The sequence below is a fragment of the Echinops telfairi genome, unplaced genomic scaffold (assembly GCF_000313985.2).
Source record: "Echinops telfairi isolate 266 unplaced genomic scaffold, ASM31398v2 ScPeMD7_7457;HRSCAF=8495, whole genome shotgun sequence".
Lineage (NCBI taxonomy): Eukaryota > Metazoa > Chordata > Mammalia > Afrosoricida > Tenrecidae > Echinops > Echinops telfairi.
In genome coordinates this window covers 19,173,399-19,178,682 of record NW_022111357.1, presented here as the reverse complement: position 1 = coordinate 19,178,682, position 5,284 = coordinate 19,173,399, and the positions used below count along the sequence as shown (strand labels likewise).

General features: G+C 48.9%; 1 non-coding gene across 1 annotated transcript; it reads left to right on the top strand.

Annotated features, from left to right (window-relative positions):
* The first annotated feature begins 2,728 nt into the window (after positions 1-2,728).
* On the top strand, positions 2,729-2,835 carry LOC115872825. Its single transcript, XR_004048063.1, has one exon. It is a non-coding gene; the product is annotated as a U6 spliceosomal RNA (small nuclear RNA).
* The last annotated feature ends 2,449 nt before the right edge of the window (positions 2,836-5,284 follow it).

The window sequence follows — 5,284 nt, the reverse complement described above, 5'->3', positions numbered from 1 at the left end:
GACGAGGCAGAACCAACGTGATGACACTGGACACCAGCATGCGGACCAGGATGAGCAGAGCTTCCACGCTAAGGCAGTCCTGATGGCGCACGAGCTTCAGGAAACAGCCCATGAAAATCTTTTAAACTTAATTTATGAAAAGATACATGGAAGAACTCTCTGATGATAATCATGGTGTATTTATCCAACTTGAAAAAAAATAACACGGGTACAATTCTATTAATTAAATGGCCGATTTTACATTTTCCACTGGTGAATTTCCTTTTTTGGATCCCCGTTTCTACCCAACAGGTAGTGTTATGTCTAAATGTGGTGACATTTCTTTGAATTGGGAGGGAGGGGGTGATTGTGTTCTACTGTCTCCGGCAACCAATTGTTGCTAACAAAACGGATCAGGACATAAGAAAGACGGGGTGCACAGGGAGGTTGCAGCACTTGCCCCTTGCTGGACTTCCGCGGTTTTAAATGAAGTATATTGACTGTTGCTAAAAACAATGGGGCTAAGATAAAAAGAAAGAAACCCATAATTCCAACTCCAAACCTTATAGGTCAGAACACCACTGCCCCCTCGTGTTTCTAAGGCTGTGAATCTTTACCCATCTTTCTCAGAGGGGGCGGCTGTGAGTTTGAACTGCACTTAACCACTGTGCCACCAGAGCGCCTCACCACAGTGGAGCCAGGAGGAGAATTTTGAGATCTCTTAGTCTTGTGAGACTAAGAAAAGGGGAGAACTGCTCATTTCTCTTCATACAATATATTTCTGGGCCATTCCACCGCTCATCCTTCCATGGCTGCATGGGATGTGCTCCCAGCCCGTCATCAAACGTTCAAGTGGTCGGCATTTGTCAGCACTCTTAGCAATTCAGTGAGAATGGTGTCACAGCTCTCTGAGGAAGTTGAGAGGTAGGCTGGTGAAATCACACCCATACCCCCAGAGGCTGAAAGAGTATTCTGAGTAGAATCCCAGCTATGAAGGTGGTGGTGGTGGCTGGGGTGTTAGGTGGAGGAGGGTGGGATGCTGGGCAAAGACATGTGAGGATGAGAAGCTGAGAGCATCATGGAGACTCAGGGATGCTTGAGAGCCCTCCAGAGGTTTACTTCTGGGAGAGACCAGGACCTCTTCCAGCTAAGCCTTGAGTCAATTAGGAAGCATTTGATGCTGCCGCGGTGTTTGACAGGCTCTAGTGCTCGGTATTGATTTGTATAGCAGCCTCCTAATGGGTCTCCAGTCTACTCTGTTCCCTCCAATCCATGCCCAACACTGCTCCCTGCCAAGCCAGGAGAGAAGGGGACGATGCTGGGGAATGTAGGAAACACAGAGTGTAAGTTCCCTTTCGGGTGTGTGTGTGTGTGTGTGTGTATACTTCCACTCAGCATTGCTGAGAGCAGTCCTGAAAACTCTATGTGACTCGAACAGCTGGAATTTGGAAATTTTTGTGTGAAATTACTTGAGACTTTTAAGGATTGATAGATACAAAAACTCCAAACTTACAGCCATCGAGTCGATTCCAACTCATGGCAATCCTACAGAACAGAGTAGAATTGCCCCTGAAGGTTACTGAGACTGTAGATCTTGATGGGAGTAGAAAGCCTCATCTTTCTTCACAGAGGGGCTGGTGGGTTCGAACTGCTGACCTCGTGATTAGCAACCCAACTCATCATAACCCACTAAGCCACCAGGGTTCCTATTAATAGATAGAGATAGTTGATATTGAGTCAACTCTGACTCATGGAGACCTTATATACAGCAGGCAACACCTGGCTGGTCCTGTTTCCTCTATTGTACATAAGGTGTTGTACAAACAGCCCATGATCACTGGCAGGCTCAAGTCCATCTTAGCGACTATTGCACTTGTCCATCTCACCAAGGGCCTTCCTCACCCTCATTTTCACCCGACTCCTATAACATCCTCCCCCAGTGGCTGACCCTTCCTGATGACGTGTCCAATGTTCTCTTGTGATTCAGAAGGTTTCCAATGACGGAAGTAGACCAGCCACCAGGCCTTTCTCCCTCGTCTGTCTTCATCTGGAAACTGTAATGCAGCCTGTCCACCGTGAGTGACCCTACTGCTGTTTGTAGTACGGGTTGCACAGCTTCCCACATGACATCGACACGCAAAACACCGCGCTAGGACACATCTCGACATCTAAGTAAATGCAAAGAAGCTGTTTGAATAAACACCAGGCCAACCCAAAGCAACTCAACCTCTTCCCCTTTGTCACCACAGGGCTCTCTCTGAAAATCAAGCACCTCCCTTCACTTTACCCCTATGCCTCTGGGGTGAGAGCCCATGCTCCTTAGCATGGTAAGCCAAGCCTCTCTCCCCAGCGCAACACTTGCCCTCTCTCTGGGGTCCTTTCCACTGCTCCCACCAACCCCGTACCCACTATACAATCATATCTAGAGACCTGCCTAGGGGCACCAAGTTTATGTTAAAGGTGATGGAATGATTTGGAAAAGGATAACAATAATGGTTGTACAACACAAAGAATATAATCAATGGCACTGAATTACACATGTAGCAGTTGTTGAATTGGAGAATATTTTGTTGTGTATATTTTTGCCACAATTAGAAAAAAAATAATTACATGAATAGCAATGAGTCCAAGGATGAAGAAAATGTTCAAGAATTGACAGTGGTGATCATTGTACAACTTCTTGATATGGTTGAATTGTTGAGTTGTACGACATGTGGATGAAGTGCTAATAAAACTGGTAAAGAAATAAGTGCTCGCTTCGGCAGCACATATACTAAAATTGGAACGATAGAGAGAAGATTTGCATGGCTGTTGCACAAGGATGACACGCAAATTCGTGAAGCGTTCCATATTTTTACGACATCTGCCTCCACCTAGAAGCGTTCATTGGAAACCTGTTTAATAAAAATCTAGTCTGAAAAAAAATAAATAAAAAGATCTGCCCTTCTCCAAACACATGGCGCTGTTGCAGGCCATGGTGACTCTGCGCTCTCCCTGTGTGCTCTGCCCTACAGCGTGCCAGGAAACCCTCGCCATCTCTCAGCCTATCACCAGTTGCCTTCGAACCCATTCCTAGTTGATAGCAGCCCCAGGTGTGTCAGAGAACTGCTCCCCACTGGGTTTTTCATAGTGCATTCCTTGAAAACCGCTCATCAGGCCTTTCTTCTCAGACACCTGGGGTGCAAACCGACCTCCAGCCTTTCAGTGCACAGTGAAGTGCACAGGTTACATCCCCTGCCATCTGCCAAGAGCCCCCTGACTGGGAGTCTCCCCTGGTCCCTCCCCCTAGAGCCCCTCTCTTCCTTCTTTAGGCCTCAACTGTCACCACCCCCTCCCACCCCCCCATTTCTCTGATGTGGCCCTTGACAGTTTACTTACTCTTACTTGATAATATGTCTGGGTCATGAGTGCTTGGGGGCATCCCTAGGGCAGACGCCAACACAGTAGGCACCAATAAGTGGTGATGAGATGACTACTTCTGGCAAAGCACCTGACTAGGTATCACAGGGGACACATGTACAACACACGCTGTCTTCCAGGCCCCTCAAGTCCCACTGGGGACACACGATACACACCTGAGAAAAGGCAAACCCCACTCACGGTGCAGGACAAGAGGCATACAAAGACACTGTTGGGGCTGTCAGGGATCGATGCGCTCTCATTGGTGCAGAAAGGATCCCGGCTGGTGGCCTGAGGGCCCACCGGAGCACTGCTTTTGTGTGGAGAAAGGTAAAGGTATTCCGATCAACCTTATCCAGCATCAGAACTGGAATTACTGTGCTCCACACTCGAAGGGACAGTGGGGCCAGGAGGAGGAGCAGGAGGAAGCAACTACAAGAATGAGGAAGAAGAGGGACATTGATGCTGTTGGGTGCTCGCACGCTGGTTCTGACTCACCAGGACCTGGTGTAAGCAGGATGGAATGCCAGCCCATCCTCACTATTGTTATATGAGTGCTCATTCCACGGGCACTGTGTCAATCCATCTCCTCGATGGGCTTCTTATTTTGCTGCCCTTCTACTGCATCTCAAGCATGATGTCCTTTCCCAGGGCGCTCCTGGTCACACGTCCAAATACACGGGACACGAAGTCTTGCCGTCCTGACCGGACTTCCTCCGGGACAGATTTGTTTGTTCTTCTGGTACGTTCCATGTTCTTCACCAGCACCGTGATGCAAATGCAGCCGTTTTTCTCAGGTCTTTGTTCTTCATGGTCCAACTGTCACATGCATGTGAAGCAAGTGAAATGGCCCTGGCTCGGCTTGGCTCCCGTCAGTCTTCAAAGTGGCCTCCTTGCTCCTCGACACTCTAAAGCATTCTTGTGTAACAGCCTTGCTCTCCTGACTGCTTCCATGAGCGTTCGCTGCGGACCCCAGCAAGACGAAGCCCTTGCCAACTTCATTGTTCTCTGTTTATCACGATGTTGGCTGTTGCTCCAGCCGTGAAGCTTCTGAACCTCTTCACGCTGTGCTGTCATCCACACTAAAGGCTGCGGTCCTTGCTCTTTATCAGCAAGTGCTTCAAATCCTCCTCACTTTCAGCAAACAAGGTTGTGTCTACGGCAGATCACAGGTTTAGTAAACCTTCCTCCAATATTGTGTCCCTTTTCAGATTATTCGCTCAGCACACAGATTGAATAAATATGGTGAAAGGATAGCATCTTTCACCAAAGAGGGGTACAGGGAACGGAGGACCTGTGAACCCCACACCTGGGTCAAATCCCTCATCGGCACCAGTGTCCCCCACTTGATCCGATCTTTCCCATCAGCACAGAAACATGCTGCAATTCTTCTCACCTTCAGCCCTCCAAGGACACCCCAACCCTTCCTGAGTTCCCCATTTCCCTGCACCCCATCGACAAACACTCGATTCTGTCCTGATTGTCTCCAGCTCCTCTCCCCGGTTCATTTTCAACGACTGCGCTCCCACCATGCTACCGACACCGCTCTCCTCAGCAGCATCAATGAGGCACACGTTGCTAACTCCAAGGCCAATCCCCATTGCCCTTTGTGCTTGACACAGCTGATCTCGAACTACGTTTCACTGGGCCTCCAGGGTTGGCTAGACTCTTCTAGACTCTTCTTCCTCACTGGCTCTTCTCTTTGGGGCTGGGGGCTCCTTTGCTTGCTCTTCCTCATCGTCTCACCTCCAGTTGCAGAATTGGCACCTCTTCCCTGTACCCAGTGAACGCCCTTGGCGATCTCAGCTAGTCTATCTTTCTGACTTCCACATTGATGTCTACGGAGTCCAAGCTCATTCGGTCCAATTCCCAGCCTGCACTTTCACGTAGCTTCTCATCGGCCTCT